The 23417-nt window shown below is 37.3% G+C and overlaps 1 pseudogene; it reads left to right on the top strand.

Annotated features, from left to right (window-relative positions):
* The first annotated feature begins 3053 nt into the window (after nucleotides 1-3053).
* On the top strand, nucleotides 3054-3144 carry LOC129404487 (small nucleolar RNA U3; annotated as a pseudogene).
* The last annotated feature ends 20273 nt before the right edge of the window (nucleotides 3145-23417 follow it).

Genomic DNA, 23417 nt, shown 5'->3' on the forward strand with positions numbered 1-23417 from the left:
TCTTTGAATTAACTAAATAGAGAGATAAATAAAACATTACACTACTAAAATAAAAGTACAACTATTTGTCTTTGGTCAAATTATTTTTATCTTTTCATTTAGGACCTCTTACTAGCACAGGACATGATTACCTTCTTTGTGAAGCGTCTTTTTTTTTCAAGTATTATTAAATTCACTATATTGGTTGGACTGGAGTGATAGCACAGTAGGTAGGGCATTTGCCTTGCATGCAGCCGACCTGGGTTCGATTCCTCCATCCCTCTCGAAGAACCCGGCAAACTACTGAGAGTATCCCGCCCCCCTGGCAGAGCCTGGCAAGCTACCTGTGGCATATTTGATATGCCTAAAACAGTAACAACAAGCCTCACAATGGATACTTTACTGGTGCCCGCTCAAGCAAAACAATGAACAACGGGATGACAGTGCTACAGTGCAGTGCATATTGGTTATTTATTTACTGAGAATATATTAAAAACCTACTGTATCATTCACTAAGTTAAGTACCATAGGATGACCACTCATGGCTCTGAATTAGTATTTTTATGTAACGTCCCTACTCCAATCCTTGACTTGGACTCACTATGTGAAATTATGTTTAATCTCACGTAGCATTAAATTACAATTTACATTGGTATTTAAGTAACCCAAACAAAGTCACTGAAATTGAAAAGGCCAAGTGCATTTCAGAAAGCAGCTTGTCACTAGGTAGAAGCATTATGGAGAAAGGAACATGGTTTTTAACTAGGGAATCTCACAGTGTTTTAACCTGAGTTAAAAGATAGCGGGTCCTAGGGGGCTGGAGCATATATAGCAGAGTGGGTAGGATGTCTGCCTTACACGCAGCTGATGCAGGTTCAATTCCCAGCATTTCATACGGTTCCCTGAGCACCACCAGGAGTAATTCTTGAGTTCAGAGACAGAAGTAACCCCTGTGCATCGCCAGGTGTGACCCTAAAAAAAGCATACACATATGCAAAAAGATAGGGGTCTCTGAAGTTGCCTTTCTGACATGATAGTCCAGGATTTGTCAATGTGAGCGCCATGACCAGTCTTTACCACATTTTTGGTGCTTATTTAAATACACATGTATCTGGTAAATTTACAATCTAACAATTCTCCTAGGGCTTATATTTATTTATTTATTCTAAATAACTTTTATCTGGTACAAGGCATTGCAATACTTCACATCTTTTTTTGTTTTGTTTTGTGTTTTGGGCCACATCTGGTGATGTTTAGGAGATACATCTGGCTCTGTCCTGAGGGATCACAGCCCATCTGGTGGGCTGGTGAGGGCGCGTGGACTATATATGGTACTGGGGATCCAACCTGGGTCAGCTGCTTGCAAGGCAAGTAACACTGAACTCCAGCCCAGCTTCACACTTTTTATGTGCACTTCATTCCAAAACCAGACCCATCACAGAGAGACTGTTTTCTCCACCAGTGTCCCAAGAGCCCCTCCCAAACTCACTCCCATTGAAAGCTTAGTTGGATAAATAAAATCTTCAGTTCTGATGACTTTGACCATTTATTTCTTTAATGTTCCTTCCCCATATGAGAGAGATTGTGTGTGTGTGTGTGTGTAGGTGGTGACACCAAATTATGTATAAATTAATAGAGGTAATTCCCTAAGATTCCACAAAATTGTAAATTAATTTTTTTTCAAAAACTAAATTTTATTTTTAGAGGTTTATACATTTAAAGATTTAACATTATGGATAAATTTATGCTGATAAAGATTCAAGCTTTCATGAAATGGGTAAATCCTACAAATGTAAAATTTAGTGAGACCAAAGAGAATTTAGAAAATTTAAAAGGAAAAATATGAATAGGCCTACCTATACAAGTACAAAATGTATATTACCTGAAGAAATGGAATGTTGGCTTTATATTAGAAAGTATTATTGTACTATAGATACTGCTTAAGTGTCTGCACTAATGAGTAAACAATTATAATATGAATTTCTATGGATGTAAACAAATAAAAACCTAATCAAACATTCAATATAAATGAGATGCTAATTCATATTGAAAATGTAAAAAATACCATTATATATAGCAAGGCAGGAGTAAACATACCTTCTTAATCAAGTAAAGGGCTAACATAAACATGGTGAGTAAGTGCCATGGAATTTTATTTTTTTTTAATGTAAGAGTACTGCTATTTATTCAGCCATAGATTAAGTTGATTGAATTGGGCATGAGCTCCACATTACTTTTTTTTAATTAAAATTTTTTAATTGAATATTCATGAGATGGGCTGGAGCGATAGTGCAGTGGGTAGGATGTTTGCCTTGCATGAGGCGACCAGGTTCGATTCCTCCACCCCTCTCAGAAAGCCCAGCAAGCTACCGAGAGTATCTCACCTGCACGGCAGAGCCTGGCAAGCTACCCGTGGCGTATTCAATATGCCAAAAACAGTAACAACGAGTCTCACAATGGAGACATTACTGGTGACTGCTCGTACAAATTGATGAGCAATGTGATGACAGTGATTCATGAGATAGACCATCACAAATCTGTTCATAATTGGGTTTCAGTAGCACAGTGGGTAGGGCATTTGCCTTGCGCGTGGTCAGACCAGGTTAGATTCCTCCGTCCCTCTCAGAGAACCAGGCAAGCTACTGAGAGTATCCTGCGTGCATGGCAGACCCTGGCAAGCTATCCGTGGCATATTCGATATACCGAAAGCAGTAACAACAAGTCTCACAATAAAGACTTTACTGGTGCCCAATCGAGAAAATCAATGAACAATGGGACAACAGTGCTACAGTGCATAGAATATGATCCACCACCTACTCCTCCACCAGTGTACATCTCCCACCACCAATGTTCCCTGTTTCCCTACCACCATCCCCCAACTCCCTAGCCCTACTCCCAGCCTCCCTCTATGGGAGACACTTTCCTTTTTGCTCTCTCCTCCTTTTGTGCATTTCCATAGGACTTCTTCAAAGCAACATAGGACTTCTTCAAAGCAACTGAAAGACCATCTTACAATTGATAGTATATCAAAGGCCAAGAAAGTTAGGAAAATAATTATTTTAGAATACGGTGACAAGACTATACTTTCAGGGATCATTTCTATAGTATATTACTAGAATACAGTGACTTCTCTGCTGAGAAAGGAGCATACATGATTTCAACTGAAATATATCTTCACAGTGCCATTTTTTCTAATTTTCTGAAGATGAAATTTGGAAGATTGGTTGTAATTTTAAGACTTTTATAAATCTCTAATACCTTTAGTGTTTTCTATTGCAGCTCTTATTCAAACTAGCATTTTCAGACATGGATTTTAAGTATTGCATATTCTTAAGTATTAATACTTTTGAACTATGTACAAACAATAAACTACACATGTGCAGATTAGCACAGGAGGTAGTGCATTTTCCTTGCATGCGGCTGACCTGGGTTCAATTCCTCTGTCCCTCTCAGAGAGCCCGGCAAGCTATTGAGAGTATCCCTCCCAAATGGCAGACCCTGGCAAGCTGCCCGTGGCATATTTGATATGCCAAAAACAGTAACAACAAGTCTTACAATGGAGACGTTACTGGTGCCTGCTTGAGCAAAGCGATGAACAATGGGATGACAGTGCTACAGTGCTACAGTATAAAATCTTAACATTTACATAAACTAATGTATAATTCAAAGATTAAATATATGTACAAATATATTTTAAATTGCACAATATATTGTAAATTATATAATATATAGACACATAATTATGAATGCATTAATTATAAATTCAGCAATACTTACAAGTATGAACTTATGAACATACATATGAACTTATAAAATTCTACATATATAATTTAAGCATAGTTTTATAAATATTTTAAAAATATAATAGAAATTATTTTAATAATAGAAACATTCACTTTCTAATCTATTCTCTAATTTAATTGCCCACTGGATTTTACTGTCTACAGGTTTACGTATTTATCCTATAGTTTGTATTTTAATGATAAAAGAACAAAAGCAGAAGTAAATAATGTATTTATGCAATTGAAGAGAAAATGCTAGGGCATGTGTTGTATAAAAGGAAGTTAGAGTAAAAAACAAAGAATGATGGGAAATTGAATATCCATAACTATATTAGCAGTAATCCAGTTCAATCCACAAAGAACAGTTATGTTTTAAGTGAAAACTTGTTTACAGCAAAACAAAATCATCACACTAAATTAAATATCAATATAAATCAATATGAATATTCCACCAGTACTCATCAATACACTGGCTTGGCTCTTCACACCCTACCTGTCTGAATGCAAGTTTCCATCCCAGTGAAAAACCAGCAGGACCGTTCTGTTGTATAAGAAAGGAGACATCCATGACATCAGCAATTATTGCCCAATCTGCCTGCTGTCTGTCATCTACAAGTTGTTCCCTTGTGTCATCCTGCATAGAATAGGCAGAACACTAGATGAAGGACAACCACGCGAGCAAGCCAGGTTCCAAAAAGGATTCAGCATGATCGACCATATCCACACGGTGACCAAGCTCATTGAAGTTTCTCGAGAGTTCAAGATGCATCTCTGTCTAACGTTCATTGATTTAAAGAAGGCCTTCAATTCTGTTGAAACTGAAGCGGTCATCGAAGCACTTGCCAAACAGGGCGTTCAAACTCAGTACATCAAGATCCTCCGCGAGCTGTATTACAGATTCACCACCAGGATCTCACCATTCTACAAGGAAGTGATCATTGATGTAAAGAGAGGGGTTCGGCAGGGTGATACGATTTTACCAAAACTCTTTAGTGCCACCCTCGAGAACATCATGCAATGACTTGAATGGGAAGGAATAGGAGTGAAGATAGGCGATTGGCAACTGCACCACCTCCGCTTTGCTGATGACATTAGCAAGTGGCACAAATGTTGGCCAACTTTGACCACGAGTGTGGAAAGGTCGGACTGCAGCTGAATCTCAACAAGACGATGCTCATGAAAAATGAACTAGTCCCTGACACTCCATTTGCTCTCAATGGAACAAACATCTCCGAATGCAGCAGCTATGTGTACCTGGGTCATGAACTCAACATGAAGAATGACTTGGTGCCAAAACTGCGCAGGAGGAAGAGTGGAACACCTTCAAGAGCATCAAAGAAGTGGTTAAGAGGATGAAGAACCTCTGACTCCAGACACATCTTTTCGATTCCACCGTTCTTCCTGCACTAATGTATTCCTCAAAGACCTGGGTCCTATGCAAACAGGATGAAAATGCTATTCAGGTATCCCAAAGAGGAATCGAAAGAGCTATGCTAGGAGTATCATGTCTCACTCAAGTGAGAGAAGGAATCCGGAGTTCCTACCTCTGTTAATGGTCAAGAATCAGGGATGCTGAGCACAAAATGGAGGAACCAGCCCAGGTGCTGTGGGACTTGCAGGAGATCCCAGGGGGTGGGGGGTACCGGCCCTGCTCTCTGCCAATGCTTAAGCACAGCAGACACACGTGCACGACCTTTCTGCTGCTGCTGCTGCTGCTGCACGAGCAGGATCTCGGAGGCCAAATGAACTACTTTGGACACCAGCAGCCTACAGAAATGCCTCCAGACTGTAAACTGAGCCTCTACCCCATGCGGCGACAGTGGGGAAGGGTTTCTCTCTCCAGGCTTTTCCATCTTATGAGCACCACAAAAGGGAAGTAAAAGCTTGCAGTGATGCAATTTCTGGCAGAATTTTCCCTGGACTTTGTACAGAAATCCAAAACCGTGCAGCCACGTGACCTAATATCTTCTAATTGTCAGCAATGTGAAATGGTTCCTTTTTAGCAGTTCAGACTTTGGGGGGAAAAACCAAACAATAATAATGAGTTTTTTTTTGAAATAGTCAAAGTAGCATCCATTTCTCTAGACTGTGAACTAAGCCATAGCCCCATGCCGGCCGAGGAGAGGAAATATCCTTCTTTCTCGTTTCTCTTTCTTTTTTGGGAAGAAATGCGGTGTGGCGTCAGCCATATTATGATGTCTATTAAGCAGGCACGACCTTGGTGGCTCGGGAATGGGAAAAAAGGAAAAAAAATTATGTACTTGGACCAACAGGACACTTGGGCAGTCTCAGGCCGGAGCCGATAACAGCACACGCTACACCGAAATTCCACCCGGGTAGCCACACTTTTGTGCGGCCACTTAGCTGCTGATCTACCAGAATCCGAAAACCAACTGGACTACTTTTGGTCTCAGAAACTGTTTGCAGACATGTTGCTAGACTGTGAACTAAGCCATAGCCCCACGCCAGCTGAGGATGGGACATATCCCTCTTTCTCTTTTTTGTTTTCCTTTGTCCGGCGGTATGCTGTCAGTCATATTATAAGGATTATTAAGCAGGCACAAACTTGGTGGCATGGGAAGGAGGGGGAAAAAAGTTATGGACTTGGAACAGCAGGACTTACTATCTCTTCATTCTCAGCAATGGAATACTAATTATCAAGTGCTTCCTTGGCAGTAGGGCTGTCTTTTTTTGGGAGAAACTCCAACAACAATAGTGAGTTTTGTGTTGAAATATGGAATTAATCAAGGTAAAGAGAAAATGAAGTGAAATGTATCAGTTATTCAGGCGGGCATGGGGGATGGGGGGCGGGGGGCAGGAGGTATACTGGGGTTTTTGATGGTAGAATATGGGCACTGGTGAAGGGATGGGTGTTTGAGTATTGTATAACTGAGACATAAGCCTAAGAACTTTGTAACCTTCCAAATAGTGATTCAATAAAATAAATTAAAGAAAAAGAATCAGGGATGCTGTTTTGTTTGCCAAAGCATCAAAAATCAGATGAGCCAGACATGTAAAGCAATTCAGACATGACCACTGGACTAGAGCTGTTATTGACTGGATTCTACAGGACGTCAAAAGACCACGTGACTGCCCACCAACAAGATGGTCATACTTTTTCGTCAAAGCCCTGAATGAACAGTTTGAGACTCTTCCTGTTCCTGGAGTGAGCAGATATCACTGGACTACACTAGCACGTGACAGGGACAAATGGAGATGTCGCTGGTGCCCGCTTGAGCAAATCGAAGATCAACGGGATGACAAGTGATACAAGTGATAAATCATTATGATCTTTTAGTTTTCTTATATGTAATTTAAATTTTCAGTTTATTTATATTGTTTGCATCTGCCTTATAAATGTCTATGTAATTTTATAGCTATCTACTGATATATATGTGTATATATTTATATAAACCAATTTATCACTGAGAAAAAGAGAAGAATCCTTAAGATTAATTTTTATTTTAAATTTCTGAAGCACAACTCTACTGTTTTATTATCCATTTGGCTGTTAATTTGGAGAAAGGTGAGGGTGAAGTGGGGTTACTTAGAGAATTGAATCATCAGAACATTTCTGTGTTTGAAGGAGAGATTATATAATACCGAAAGGGTTTCTCACTATTCTGTAGAGTTCTAAACTACAAGCATGGATATTTCTTTTTATTATGCTGTATGATATTTGGGGTTTGTGTGTATGTGTGTGTGTGTTTGTGTGTGTGTGTGTGGTTTGAGAGTTACAACTGGCTGTATTCAGGGATTACATTTAGCTATGCACTTGGGAATCATTACTGGCATTGCTCAGGGGACTATACCCAGTGCCATGTATCACAATCAGGTCTGCTGTGTGAAAGGCAAGAGACTAACCTGCTGTACTATCTCTCTGGCCCCAGTAATATAGGTGGATAAAAACATTGCTTTGTTCCTTTATGGCGAGCGATCTATTTTTATTTTTATTTTGTTCCTAGTGTTCCTATAACAAATGTTAGTTGGAACTTAATTAAAGAGATTGTTAAATATAACTCCATTTCTCTCTCTCTCTCATAGACACACATATATACGTAAAAATACAATTTTTTTAAAAAAGCAGTTAAATTTGTATTAGAAAGAGGGAGAGAGATTAATTAATTGTCTTGTACAAATTTCTGGTAGCTTAATCTTGATCTTTGTTTTCAATATATTAAGCCAAACTAAGTTGTATCTGATTAAGATCTGTGCTTGTATAGAATCTTACACTTTTCATCCATCTCAGAGCCATTGAATAACTAGGATCTGCTTTCCTCCCTAAATTCAAAGACAGGGATTTCCTGAGTCTGACAGAAATGGATCCACAATGTTGAAAGCATTTAATGATAAAAAAGAAGGGAGTAAAGGGAAGAAACGGAAGGAAGGAAGGAAGGAAGGAAGGAAGGAAGGAAGGAAGGAAGGAAGGAAGGAAGGAAGGAAGGAAGGAAGGGAGGGAGGGAGGGAGGGAGGGAGGGAGGAAGATAGGGAAGGAGGGAGATAGGGAGGGAGGGAGATTGGGAGGGAGGAAGGAAGGAAAGAAGGAAGGAAGGAAGGAAGGAAGGAAGGAAGGAAGGAAGGAAGGAAGGAAGGAAGGAAGGAAGGAAGGAAGGGAGGGAGGGAGGGAAGGAGGGAGGAAAGGAGGGAGAGAGGAAGGAAGGAAGGAAGGAAGGAAGGAAGGAAGGAAGGAAGGAAGGAAGGAAGGAAGGGAGGGAGGAAGGGAGGGAGGGAGGGAGGGAGGGAGGGAGGGAAGGAGGAAGATAGGGAAGGAGGGAGATAGGGAGGGAGGGAGATAGGGAGGGAGGAAGGAAGGAAGGAAGGAAGAAAGGAAGGAAGGAAGGAAGGAAGGAAGGAAGGAAGGAAGGAAGGAAGGGAGGGAGGGAGGGAGGGAGGGAGGGAGGGAGGAAGGAAGGAAGGAAGGAAGGAAGGAAGGAAGGAAGGAAGGAAGGAAGGAAGGAAGGAAGGAAGGAAGGAAAGAAGGGAAGGAAGGGAGGGAGGGAGGGAGAGAAAATGAGGAGAAAAAAATTAAAAAGAAAAGAAAAAAGATGACAAAGAAGAAACACAATTACTGAATGGTCTCATTCAGTTGTGGTAGATAGAAAACTAAAACAAGAGAATAGACAGCATTAAACAATGACAAACTCTTGGTCTTGGATGATAAAACTGAATTTTCTAAGTAGTAGGGAAAAAAAGGTGGGAAGGAAAGAAGAAATAGATTAGAAGTTGCATATGCATAGTGATAGAAGGTCTTGGGCACTCTGGTGACAGGGAGGTGCAGTAACTGTGCACAGCACCATAAACATCAGCACTATTGTTAATACATGTTACCTAAACTACAATAAAAATAAAATATTTTGAAAAGTCATTAGAAAGAACAATTGGTGTGGATGGAGAAGCAGTCAGGGTGTGTGACAGGGGGCGGTTAGTGGCATGAAGAATCTCAGTTACAAGCAAAGAGTGTCCAAGAAGACCCAGACTTTAAGACTGATTGATTTGAATAGAAAACTCATACTAGTTATATAATATTTTATAAATTACTGATATTTCTTGAACTTCTGTTTTAAATGCATAAATTAAGAATAATGTATTTATATTACTGTTACTGTGTTATGGCCAAGAATATGAAGTCAATAGGTATTTTTAAGCATAACAACAATATCATTGCTGCTATTATCACTATCATCACAATCAGCACCACCGTCATTATTTTCATCAAGTCATCATCATTTTAACATTAGAAATCTTAGAACAATGAAAGGAAAGTGGTAGCACTTTGTATTTTTTTCTTAAATTGAGCTGTAGTTGGCATGTTATATTTATTTCCAATGTGCAAGATATTGGTTCAAAATTTGGATATATTGTGAAATAACCACACTGGGTTTGCTTAACATTTATCAATATATATATAATTACAATTTTTCTGCAATGAAATGTTTGAAGATTCACTATTTTAGCAACTTTAAAATATACCATAGAAAATTATTTATCGTCATTATATTCTCTGATCCTTTCATTTTATAACTGTTAGCTGGACTGTTTTGATCGCCTTAAATATTTGTCATGACCTCCACCCTTTGTTTTTTTCAACCACCAGAAACAAAGTTTTTTTTGTTGGTTTGTTTGTTTTAAGATTTGCCATTCAAGTGAGATCATATGGTATTTGTCTTTCTCTGGTCTGACTTACTTCACTTAATTTCAAGCCATCAAGTTCTATCCACGTTGTGAGAAATGACAAATTTCTCTCTATCTCTTTTTTTTTGTTTTGTAGGTCACACCTGGTGATGCACAAGGGTTATTCCTGGCTCTGCACTCAGGAATTACTCCTGGCGGTGCTCAGGGGACCATATGGGATGCTGGGAATCGAACCCAGGTCTACCGCGTGCAAGGCAAACGCCCTACCCGCTGTGCTATCGCTCCAGCCCCTTCTCTCTCTCTTTGTAAAAAGTCAATAATATCACACTTACTATCCCAAAATCTATAGGGATCAATTTACATTATTCTAATAAGGACAACAAAGTCATCTATCAAGTGCGTTCTTCCCTGGGCTCTGTAGGAAGAAAGGTCAACGAAGGGAGCAGATGCCTCTGAAGGATTAAGCCTTTCTCCTCACTGAAGATGCTGAGCCTACATCAGTCTCTTTAGCTTTTTATAGAGCTTGGCTATATGTCCTTATACAGTTTTCAGTAAGGCTAAATCAATTGTTACTGGGGTTCCTTAAAACTTTTCTCAGTGTGTGGATTCTTTATCAATGGCTACTAGAGGAAAGGCGCCTGAGGAGGTCTCAGAAAGTCTGTGTGAGCTAATTGTCTCTCAGCTGTGGGTAAAATAGGGGCTCTTTTACCTGTTGATCTTTGACCTGTACATTTACCTGATGTAAGCCAGCCCATATGCTTGAGTCCGTCTTCATGTCAGAATTTCTTCCCTGAAGGGCAAGAACTTCTTTCTTTAAAACGGGCAGCACCAAAAACGTGGAATTTTGCCTCACTAATCATCAACTAAGCTTGAAAGAGAGAAATGAAGAGCATTTAAAGGAAAGGTCTACCTTAGGGGGAGAAACTCCAAACAATAGTGAGTTTTTTGTTGAAATATTGAATGTAATCAAAGTAAAGTGAAAGTAAAGTGAAATTTATCAGTTACACAGGCAGGGTGGGGGGCTGGGGATGTGGGGGCATTGGGAGGAGGAATACTGTGTTTTTTGGTGGTAGAATATGTGCACTGGTGAAGGGATGGGTGTTCGAGCACTGTATAACTGAGACTTAAACCTGAAAGCTTTGTAACTTTCCACATGGTGATTCAATAAAAGAATAAATTTAAAAAAAAGAATTGGAAGGAAGAAAATCCCTTTAAATGCTGAGCTTCAAAAATAAATAAATAAATAAATAAATAAATAAAAGGAAAGGAAAGGTCTAGCACTGAAGAATCAAAAGCATAGCAAAGCCAAGCAGTCAAGGACATAACTTAGATCCCTGAGCGCACGCATACTTGCACAAAGTAGCTTCCGAACAGCAACTGCCTGAAGTATCCCCAAACTAATGCAAAACCCCCAAAACCCTATTCCAGTTTCCTGGCTCTACGCTACCACAAGTATGTGAAGATTTCTGTACGACTGTGGAGTTAGGACTAAACAGGATTTGCTCATGGTTGCTCACTTAGCAACTTGAAGCTCTGAGGTCTGGAAAACAGAGGTAAAAAGTGGACCAGAGTGAAAGGGAATAACTAAATTCCGGCTCTCTGTCAGCCACTTCTTTCTCTTTCGAGTCTCACTGCTCCCTCTGCTGGATGCTGTGCAGTAGATTACTAAATCCGTTTGTGAACCAAACACTGTACTATGAAGGACCAAATGATGCCCAACATTATCCTGACAAAATATATTACTGGATTACAAAACCAGCATGACTTACTTTTCACAGGAAAGAGAACTATAAGGAAATCTTCCCAGATGAAAAACATCTTCAAAACAGCAATATTTACTGTTACATTTCGGGAAATCTAAAAGTGTATTTTAGAAATATATTCACTGTATCATGTTGTATATCCGGATCATATGTAATATTAATAAGATTAGATGTATTTTTAATTCTAGAAATATTTAAATATTCCTAGGAAAAATCAGTAAATATTCCCCCTGTACAAGAGAAAGTGCTCACTTATCCTGCATTGTAAATTAAATGACCTAGACAATATTGCATTACTTAAAAGAACTTCCAGAGAAAAGAAGTAAGACTGAGATACCTTAGGCTCAAAATATTAAAAACACTTTCTTATCTTTGTTGGTCCTCTTTCTTTGTTCTCTATTTCTACAGTAGTTTATAGTCTAGAACATTCCTTCCCACCCTCACTCCACTTAGAAAAGAAGGTTTTCTTTGCGATAGAATTTTCTAAAACTTGTATCATGATTAATCCCAGGTCTGTATCACATAAAATCCTCCCTTTCATGTACTCACGATCAAGACCAAGTTTTCAACACAACCAAGTCAAAGTGCTCAATCTCCCATGGACTCTCCACCATTTTACTCTTTCCAAGTATATTTTACACATTATTTTAATTCATAAAATGTATCTATTTTGTGAATGAAAATTTATTCCAGAGGGTTAGAACTATCTTTAACATAACTCTGGCATGACTATTACCTAAAAATTAATAATAAATCATTGATATCAAATATCCATCAAGTGTTCAATTTGGATTGGATTCATGAAGGAAACATACACGTGTTTGCACAAATACACACACATGCAAACACACAGACAGACACACAAACACAAGTATACTTATACCCATATACACACAGACCAAAATAAGTACACATACCTAAGCAATATAAAAAATTTCCCATTATTATTTTCAGTTCCAGTGTCATGCACCCAGTTTCTTTCTAATAGGTTTAAACTCTTTTGGATCCTCCTGAGCTATACAGATGAAGCCAGCTGTGTTTGGTTGCAAACTAACTGGGAACTGAGGTTGCAAAGAAAGAAGGAGGAAGGCAACTAGGCAATTGTGAATATACACGTGTTTAAATTCGTACATGTGTTTCATTATGCACATTTGTTCAGTGACCTGCTCTGTGGCTTATAGTTAAGCTGGGAAATTTGGGAGCCCCAACAAAATGTCTCAAAAATTGCAGCGAAGAACAAATGATACCTACCATGCCAAACGCTCTGAGAACGAGAATAATATTTTGCAACTGTCACTGCTTTATTTTATCCCTTAGCAGGATGCATACTTGATCTAAAGAGTATCTGATAAAGCAATTAATTATAGGCAATAGGTGAATAAACCAGAAATTTTAAGTGCCAGGAATATAAATTGTTTTAAAAGCTCTTCAGGTAATAGATTGTAATGTGCCACCAATCTTAGAACAAGTTAAAATTGGGCCACAAACAAATAAAGCAAGTTCCCCAAAAGGATCAGTAGAGGGCAGCACTACCCCAACAATTAATTTAAATTGTCCTTGATATCTCCTTGTACTAACCTGAGAGTATTTTATCTGCATTTTAAATTAAATATTCTGCTTTTTTAAAACTGTGATCTAACTACAGAGTTATGTAATATTTAAATGATTTTAAAATTCTATACAATTTTGATTAGCTACTTAAACTTCCAATAGGGCGTTTGCCTTGCATGCAGCTGACCGGAGTTGGATTCCTCCACCCCTCTCGAGAGCCCGGCAAGCTACCGAGAGTATCCCACCCGCATGGCAGAGCCTGGCAAGCTCCCCGTGGCTCGTTCGATATTCCAAAAACAGTAGCAAGTCTCACAATGGAGACTTTACTGGTGCCTGCTCAAGCAAATCAATGAACAAGGGGAGGACAGTGCAGTGCTACATCTTCCAATTAGAACACATTGAAATTTGTGATACTAAGATGCCACTTTAAACTTATTGTTTTCAAAAAATGTTACCTTTTTAAAAAACAATATACAACTTAATTTCTAGTGGTTTACAATACCATAAAACGTCAAAAGTAGAATTTGACTCTTCTATGTGTAAGAATGACCTTACCACCATCAAATTTCTGATACATCACACAGTACCAAAATAAGTCTCTCTACTTATTGTCTTGAGTCCTTTCTCCAAATTTTTGCTGATATTTGTTTCCAGATTTTTATTTTCTTTTAAATATTAGCCCTTTTTTATGAGTGAAAGGTTTATCTTATGGTAGTTTTGTTTGGCATTTCCTTAACAAGAGCTGATACTGATCATTTTTTGTGTCTGACGGGCATCTGCATGTCTTTTTTTGAGATGTTTCTTTTTAAGTCTTTTTAGTTCACTTTTTGATTAGGTTGTTTGTTTTTTTTTCTATCTTTGAGTTGTGGGAGTTCTCTGCGTATTTTGGATATCCATTCCCTGTCAGACATATGTTGTGCAAATATCTTCTCCCAATTAACTGTCAATCAGCATTATTTTAAACTATTATGGAACAACTAAAGTACAGTGCCATATAAAATAACATTTTGATTTTTATGGAAGTTATAAAAAGTATCTCTAACTTGTCAAATTATATTAAATAATTTTAGATAGCACAAGTTGTCAGCATGATTTATTTTTAAGCCTAAAGTCTCCAAGTCAAAACTAGGCAAGTGCTATAAAAAAATTTCTAGGAATGTATTTCACAAAACTGTATCATTATCTTAGAATATCCAATAAATGTTTATTGTATTAATTGATTTGGGACATGGGAAAATTCTTCAGTTAATAATGCAATGATATATCATACAAAGATTCTCATTTTTAAGAAAATATTAAGACGCACAGTATATTTAAGTGTCCTTAATTAAAGTATTACCCAATTGCAATAAACACATGTAGTGAATTTACTAAAGATTGGATTAAAAAATGATTATTATGTTTTCTTAGTGAGGAGGAGGTGTGGTCATTATGTGGTGTTGTTTTCTCACACAGATTTTATGTCGACAAATCAACCTTCTTTTCTTCTCATCTTCATTCATTATGTATACATAATGATTTAAAAAAATAAAATTACTTCTAATAAATAGTAAGTCTTACAGTGGAACCTAAAAAATAAGAGTTTCATTTTATAATGGAAGTTGTATCAGTATCAGTTTCTTTATTCTATACTTTGTCACATTTGATATAATTTCAGGTGAATACTAAGCAAGACTAGATGTGTGAATAATTAACATATTAAATATAGAAAACTTAACTCTCATAGCTATATGTGTACAAATGTATAGAATTTTTGATATCATATGTATATACACAAAATAATTTTAATAGAAACTGTATAAGCAGAATAGTACCCCTCACACACTCTTGCCCCACTATTTTGAATTTCAATAAAATAAAGTTTCCATTGAAATTCAGTTTTCTCTATAACTATACTGAAAAATTCTCATTAATGGAAAAATTGTCATTTATATAGGCTCAAACTTTACAGAAATTAAGTTTTTATTCCTTCGGGAAGTCCTGACATGTGTGAGAAAGCATGTTGTTCTGCTACATCCTTATAACTCTTGAATTATACAGATAGAAGATTACAAATTAACTACACTCACGCTTATTGGTGGAAACTTGCTCAAAAAAAGCACAATTAAGCAATGTGTCAGCCATCAAAGACAGTATTCCTCTTACCATATCTCTTATGATATCTTCTCTTAGAAAGTTCCAAGCTGCTTGTCTATATTGGGGAAACACTCATATTTAGTTTGTGTCATGAAAAGAAAACCAAATATGATGCTAAACTGGCAACAGAAGAGACTCACGTAAGAGTACAAGGACCGTGAAGCATTTGTAAGCAGAGACTGGTCACTCCCAGATCAGCTGGTCGACTTTTCCTATGGTCACGGGAGCTGCTACATCACTTTGCTTTACCGTACAAGAGTCAACTGACTGCCTACTTCTTTTTGCCACAGACTTGCAGCTTCGTGTGGAAAATAATTTCCGCATTCGCCGCTTGGACTCCAGCTCTTAGAAAACACGTTTGTTGTTCATACACGGTCTTTTGGCTGCCTTCTAGGCCAGCCATCTGTTTAAGGCAGGCTTTGTCTGAGCAGACAGGATGGTGTCACTATTTTGAAGAGACTATCACAAAAATATGGGTCTTAATTATCTTAACTTCACAAATTCCAAACACATTGATGACTGGAAGTACATTTTAAAGCTTAGCAGAGCTGAGTAATTGGGACTGAATTCTGTTTCTGGATAACTTGTGAGAATCCCCATAGAATTGATCTAGATTCAGTTTCAGTGGGTAGATGATGAAATTGAAAGCATTATTTTTCATGATTGAGTACAAGATACAATACAGCTGCACACATCATCGCTTTCTCTTTCATCTGACCAGTTCTGAGAGAACTGTCTATAAACCTGTTAACCCTTCATCCTCAGGGCTATATACGGCTCATCTTTTCAGAGAAGTTCTTTATACACTTGGGGTGTTTGATTTGTGTTTAATTGATTAGGACTCAGTCCATGCGAGCCCCCGTTGTCATCACCTAGGTCACAGAATTGATAGCAAATTTGTTCTATGGAATCTCTGAAGACTGAGTTTGCCTTTGTAAAGAAGATTGAGCTGAGTCTTTTGAATGTTTCAGTCAGTACTTAAAAGAAAAATCATTTCCCCACCCAAGGCTGAAATGTGCCCCTTAACAGATTCCTTGGTATCCCAGTGTAGAGTTTGTGTCTATCCCCAGGTCTCTGCCAAGTTTCATCTTCTGTTTGATAGGTAATTATGTTTTGTCAATAATTTTGCATCCTACCTCATTTAGCTGATGGTCACTCCATGTGTATCTGTATCTATCTGGATGAGAAGCAATGGTAATTTGGGAAGCATATTTAACAAAGTCAGATTCTACCTGAATACCTGAAGGAATTTGAGCCTGACTCATGCAATAAATATTGCTGTTGCACATGAATATTAATGCATTTTTATCAACTTTTTTCCCTTCAGGACTTTTTCCCTTCATGATTCACAAAACAATGATTCACAAACAAAAACTAACAATCAAAGGAATACCTAAAATACATGCATTTTTAAAATATCATCAGTATATCATGGTCCTGCTCATGAATTTTAGCAACTTTATTTTATGTAAAATGATATTTATGAAGTCTCTCTGAAGAGTGTGGCAAGTTATAAAAATAAATGATCTTATTTCACCTAGGGAAGATTTTGTGTAGGCAATGGGAGCAGCAATGAAGTGGTTACATTTGGCTTTCTTCAAAGTGGCAGGTGAGTGAGGTTAAGAGACAGCAAACTAGACCTATAAGCCCTGGCTCTAGAGATAGCATAAAGGTAAGTTGCTTTCACTGCATATAGTTTCCCTAGCACATCTAGAAGTAAGCCCTGAGCATAGCTAGATGTGGCATTTTTCACCCCTGCTTCCACTTCCTATTTCCTCCCACCCCTAAAGGATCTAGAAAACAGATTACAGGCTAGAAAAAGTTCTCATGATCTGAATAGTGAGAATGGCATAAGGAACACCATGAAATGAGTTCACTATCACTCAGGAAAGTGTAATAATAAGGGCCTTACAAGGCAGATGGTCTGATGTTTAGTATGATGCAAAGACACAGTGGTTCAATGAACTGGGATATGATGAGTAATATAGGCCAGGCTTGTGCTGAGAGTTACTTAAAGAGCAGATTAATCTCTCAGATTAGAAAGATAATATAGTAGGCAAGGTACTTGCCTTGCGCGTGGCAGATTCAGGTTCTATCCCGAACACTTGGTCCACCAAGCACCACCAGGAGTAATCTCAGGGCACAGAGGCAGATGTAAGCCTGGTGTGGTCCCAAAACAAAACAAAAGAAACAGAAAGAATTAGTTTCAGTGAGACATAAACTAGTGGACCCATCACTGCCCACTTGAGGTGTTCTCCTAGAGGTGGTGGATATTGCGATTTTTTCTAAGCTCTGTGAAGGAGAGCTCCATGGAGAACACAGAGTTTTCAGGGCTGAACTTTTATTTATTAATTTTTTATTATTTATTTTTTAAATTTAGTCCCGAGCACCACTGGATGTGACCCCAAATAAGCAAGCAAACCAAAAACAATAATAATATTAGGTGATGAATTGGATTTAGGTGTAAACGACAGTCATCATTCTAAGACTTCATGAATAAGGACAAGATGTAGATTTATAGTAGCCTAGATGTGCTTAAACTTAAGAGTCCTTCCTTTGCACAGGTCCCTTCCATTATGCTCAAAGTGACCTAGCAATGTGCAGATTGTCACTAGCAATGTGTATATTGCTAGGTCAAGTTTTTAAGAAACTTTTGAGAAAACTGTAAATAGTGGATCGGTGTATCTGTGTATGCATTTGAATATTTTATATACACTAATATTGAAAATCAAAACAAATGTCTACCATTCATCTTAGAACAAAAGATTAAATCAGCTTCTTATTCTATCATCTTTTTTCTTAAAATTATCAAAAAGAAATACATTTAACAGCAAGAATGATTATCCTCTTCCATTTGCTTGACTTTCCCTTAGTCATTCTTGTATTAAGGTTGGGGATAGCATTGTGGAGTAGCTGTGAATCTTTTGGAAATCTGACTGCTAGATACTTGAAGAAGTTACTTTCAGTTTAGTGAGACATAGTTAAGTGGTTTGCAGTCACTTTTGAGTGTAGCAAAGATCTAGTGTAGCAAAAATACTCTTTCTTGCTCTGATATCTCATTTAGCACTGTGATATAAAGAACCAGAAGCAGAGGTAATTTTAAACGAAATAGACTGATGTCTGGGAATTCTCTGACATCCTATAATTTCAGCGACCAAAGAAGTTATAGTAGAGAAGAAACAAAATTTGAAGTGTTTGTAGTAGAAGCTAGTTTATGGAAAAGTTTCTTCTTATCAGATGCTTATTTAATGTTATGAATTGAATTTTCAATTTTCATTAATATTGAATAAAAGGTAAAAATATTATTTAGAAGAACATGCTCTAAACTGCAGTGCAAAGTTGTTCAATATTTTTGAAAGGAATGTTATAAAATATTACCTAGTAGAATTATTGTATTAGAAGGGCAAAACTTTTGAATAAACTGCAAATAGTGTATCTGTCTAAGAATTTGAATATTTTATATATGCCAACTATTGAAAATCAAAGCAAATTTCTGTCATTAATCTTAGAAAAAAAGACCAAGTCAACTTCCAACTTCTTATTCTGTCTATGAAAATATTTAAAACTTAGACTCTTATCATTGACAAAAGCTAGAAAGACAAAAAATGTAGGAGAAAATATTTTAGCAACATATCAAGCAAAATAAACAGAAAATAACTTTTTCCAAAATTTTTAGTGTCTGGGATATTTATCAGCCTTTAACATTGTTTAATTTTTATTTTTGCATTTCTGTTTCATAATACTTGTCAAATACTAAGAATCTCAGACCAATGGAATAGAACTGAGAGTACAAGCTGCTCTGCTATTGTCAGTTAATCTTTAACAAAAGATGTAGGAATATGAAGTGGAGCAAGGAAAGCCTTCTCTTTTCTTTCTTTCTTTCTTTTTTTTTTTTTTTTTTCTTTTTGGGTCACACCTGGCGATGCACAGGGGTAACTCCTGGCTCATGCACTCAGGAATCACTTCTGGCAGTGCTCAGGGGACCATATGGGATGGATGCTGGGAATCGAACCCGGGTCTGCCTTGTGCAACAAAAACATCCTACCTGCTGTGCTATTGCTATAGCCCCTAGGAAATCCTTTCCAACAAGTGGTGCTGGGAAGACTGGTCAGTCATTTGGGGGGAAATTTTTACTGAGGTAGGGATTTGGACTGCAGATCTTGATGTTGATCTAAATCCATAAATTATGTTGGGGAGAACACAGGCAGAACCTTAATGATGTTGAATGTTTAATGATTAAATGCCCTTTGTGAAACAAATGGAAACAAAGATAAACAAATGAGTCTACATAAAATTAAGAACCTTCTGCACTGCAAAAGAAATGACAAGCAGTATTAAAAGACATCCCACAGACTGAGAGAAAATTATTCCTACCTCTTATTTGATAAAAGGTTGATTTCCAAGATATATAAAGCACTTCCAATTATTAATAAGAAAAATAAAGTTAACCCCATCAAAAAATGGGAAGAGCAGATCAACAGAAATGTCCTTGAAGGAGATGCATAGATAGTAGGTATATGAAACATTTCTTTATATTCCTAATAATCAAAGAAATGCAAATAAAAAAACAATGAGATAAATTACTTCACATTAATGGGTCTGGCACACATCGAAAAGAACAAAAACAACCAGTATTGGTGTTGATGTTGGGAAATATAGAGCCTTCATCCACTGCTGGTGAGAATGTTGGTTGATTTAACTAGTTTGAAAAACAATATGGGCATGTTAAAAAACTAAGAATTGAGGATGAACCAAGAGCCGCGGCACGAGAAGCAGAGCCTCCCGCCTACTGACTGTGATCCTGAGGTCTCCTAACCCATTTTGGCACCAGAGCAGATTCTTGCAGCCATGCATTTTGACTGCGAACTGAACTACAACCTCGTGCAGCCCGGGAAGGGATTTTTTTCCCTCTCCACCCCATTTTTCTGAGCGAAAATGGCGGCAGCGGCAGCAGCCACGCGGTGAGAGCCACCCTCTAAGACCCCTACACCAGGAGGTAGGACTTTCTTTAGTGACGTAGCCTGTAGGTGATCCTGGGAGGGGAGGTGTTCCCGGCGCGCCTTCCGCCCAGAGATGAACCAAGAGCCGCGGCACGAGAAGCAGAGCCTCCCGCCTACTGACTGTGATCCTGAGGTCTCCTAACCCATTTTGGCACCAGAGCAGATTCTTGCAGCCATCCATTTTGACTGTGAACTGAGCTAAAATATTAGAAACCCAAAACCCAAAAAGTGAAGACTCAAAGTCTTCACCTTTACCAAGGAAGAGAAATTATTAGATGATGCTTATTCAGCAGGCCTGATTGTTGGGGAAAATTTCCAATCAACAATAGTGAGTTCTGTATGGAAATATGAAATGTACTCAATATATAGAGAGAATAATGGGAATATCATCAGCTACTTAGATGGGGAGAGGGGTGGGAGGGGGGTGTATTGGGGTTCTTGGTGGTGGAACGGGTGCACTGGTGAAGGGATGGTGGTTTAATCAGTATTTGACGGTGACTTAAACCTGAAAGCTTTGTATTTTTTTTGTTTTCACGGTGGTTCAATAAAATATTTCTTTAAAAAAAAAAAGATTGTGATGCTTCCATTGTATTCTTTTTTAACTCTTTTTATTGCACCACTGTGAGATAGCTCCTTACAAAGCTATTCATGATTGGGTTTCAGTCATACAATGTTCCATCTCTACCAGTGTATATTTCCCAGCACCAATGTCCACAGTCTCTCTCTGTCTCTCTGTCTCTCTCCCCCCCCCCTTTCCACCCTCCCATTACTATTCTTACATATCAGTACTGCTTTGGTAGTTCAGGCCCTTTTTATGATTTCATAAAATTCAGCAACATTTGTTTTGCTTAATGAAAGTCATTGGGATTTTGATAGAGATTGTATAAAATCTATATAATGTTTTGGATGAGATGGTAATTTTTATATTGGTGATATCACAAATACATATGTATAGGGAAAAAAAATAAAAAAAATAATAATAAAAAACTAAGAATTGAGTTTCCATACAATCTAACAATTCCGCTCTTTGTGTCTACCCCAAGAGCTCAAAATTCTGTTCAGTAAAGACCTTTGGAGTTCTATGTTCATTGTAGTACTATTCACAATAGCAAAATCTGGAAACAACCCAAATGTCGAAGAGAAGATAACTAGAAACTAATATATATATATATATGTATATATATGTGTGTGTGTACACATACAGTTTGATACTGCTCTGTAATTTAAAAAAGACAAAAATTATTCAACTTGCTGCTATGTGGAGTGATCTAGAATGAATTATACCAGTGAAGTCTGTGGAAGGAGAAGGATAGGTAATAATATTTTACATAAGTGTGAAATAAAATAGGATATAGTGTAAGGAAATGACAAATGAGCAAAAGCAACATAATTGAAGAGTTGATCTACAGAACAGATCAACTTACAGCTTACAATGGTAGAGAAATTATGGCAAGTGGGGTAAAGGGTTGGTGCAGGGGATCCTGAAGTAATGGTGGAGGGAACTTACACTCAAGTAGGTGTGGTGCTGAATGAATTTCTATCATTGATGGTATTGTAAATGACAGTGATTAAAATGATTTTTTAAAATAATGGAATAATACAATTTGCTGCTACATGGATGAAACTGGAAGATGTGGTTGAGTCAAGTCAGTCAGAAGGAGAGGGACAGACACAGAATGATCTCTTTCCTATGTAGGATGTAAAGAAATACAATAAAGAAATAAAAAATCACCAAAGGCAACAGAACCTGTGAACTGCTCTACAGAACTGAGCTTACTACAGTGGGAGCATGAGGGTGGTGCATAGGTTTGAAGGAGAGACCCAAGGCATTGGTGGAGGGAAATGTGTACTTCTCTTCACCATAGGTGGAGGGTGTGGTGTTGGAACATTGTATGCATGAAGCCCTATTATTAAGAGTATTTTAAATCATGTGTATGTTAATTAATTTAGAAATTAATTAAACAAATGGTCAATTTGATAAAAGTTTTAAAGACCAAGAGATTTTTTTCTCTATGCTAAAACAGAAAAAGTAACTTAAAGATACTTGGTGGACATACTTGAGAGCAGATAAATTATAAGAGCTATTGATGATCAAATCTTATAAAATCATCTCTCATTGGAACAGGAGAACAAAGTATAAGAGGAACCAAAAAACATTTGATGATTTAAAAAAATAATTTCTTTCTTCAATTTCTCATTTTTTAAAATTTTTTTCAAATTTTTTCCCTTCAATTTCTCATTAAAGATCACACACAAAAAACATCAGTTCAGAAAGATAAATGCACACCTATGTTCATACACAAGTTTTGGGTCATGAAGCCAAGTTAGCTATATTCCTCTGACTTTCCTTGACTATTTCATCAATATTCCTACTGACTTTTCCACAAAGAACAGTAACAAGATTGACTTATAACTAAAGCAGAGGGAGCAAAAAACTAAAGTCTAGATGCAGTTTGTTTATGGTAAAACCAACACTCGAAGCTGAAGTCTGTCAGTATTTTTGGTGACAGAATGTGACTTGGTTGATAAATGCATTTATTAAATTAAAGAGTTAATGACCTAAATCTAACACATGCTGTGATTTAACAAGAAGAATATAAGTTTGGGAATCAGAAAGCCTGACTCTAATTGGAAATCAGAAAGGCTTGTAACTTCTCTAATTCTCAGATTTTATTAATGCCCATACTATAATACCTGAACTTACTATTATGGGATGGCAGGAGCATATTAGAGTGGAAGAAATTTGAATAATAGTGAAAGAAAGTAGTCACCTGGTAAAGGGTGTAATATTAGAATTGTATGCGTGAAATCATATCACTAACAGTATTATAAATAATGGTGCCTTAAATAAAAGTTCTTCAAAGTGAGCTTCAGATTAAATAAATAGAGGCAGTATAGGTGTAATAGCTGATGTAAAGTGCTTATATGTTAAAGACAGGCAACTAAAATAGTATGAAAGAGAAGATAATTGACTATCATTCTACTTAGAGAACTAGAGTAATATACAGGTAAGAAATGATAAGTGCTCTTGGTACACCTATACCTATGCAGCTGTTAGAAAAGATGAAGTCATG

This window comes from Sorex araneus, chromosome 4, assembly GCF_027595985.1.
Source record: "Sorex araneus isolate mSorAra2 chromosome 4, mSorAra2.pri, whole genome shotgun sequence".
Classification (NCBI taxonomy): domain Eukaryota; kingdom Metazoa; phylum Chordata; class Mammalia; order Eulipotyphla; family Soricidae; genus Sorex; species Sorex araneus.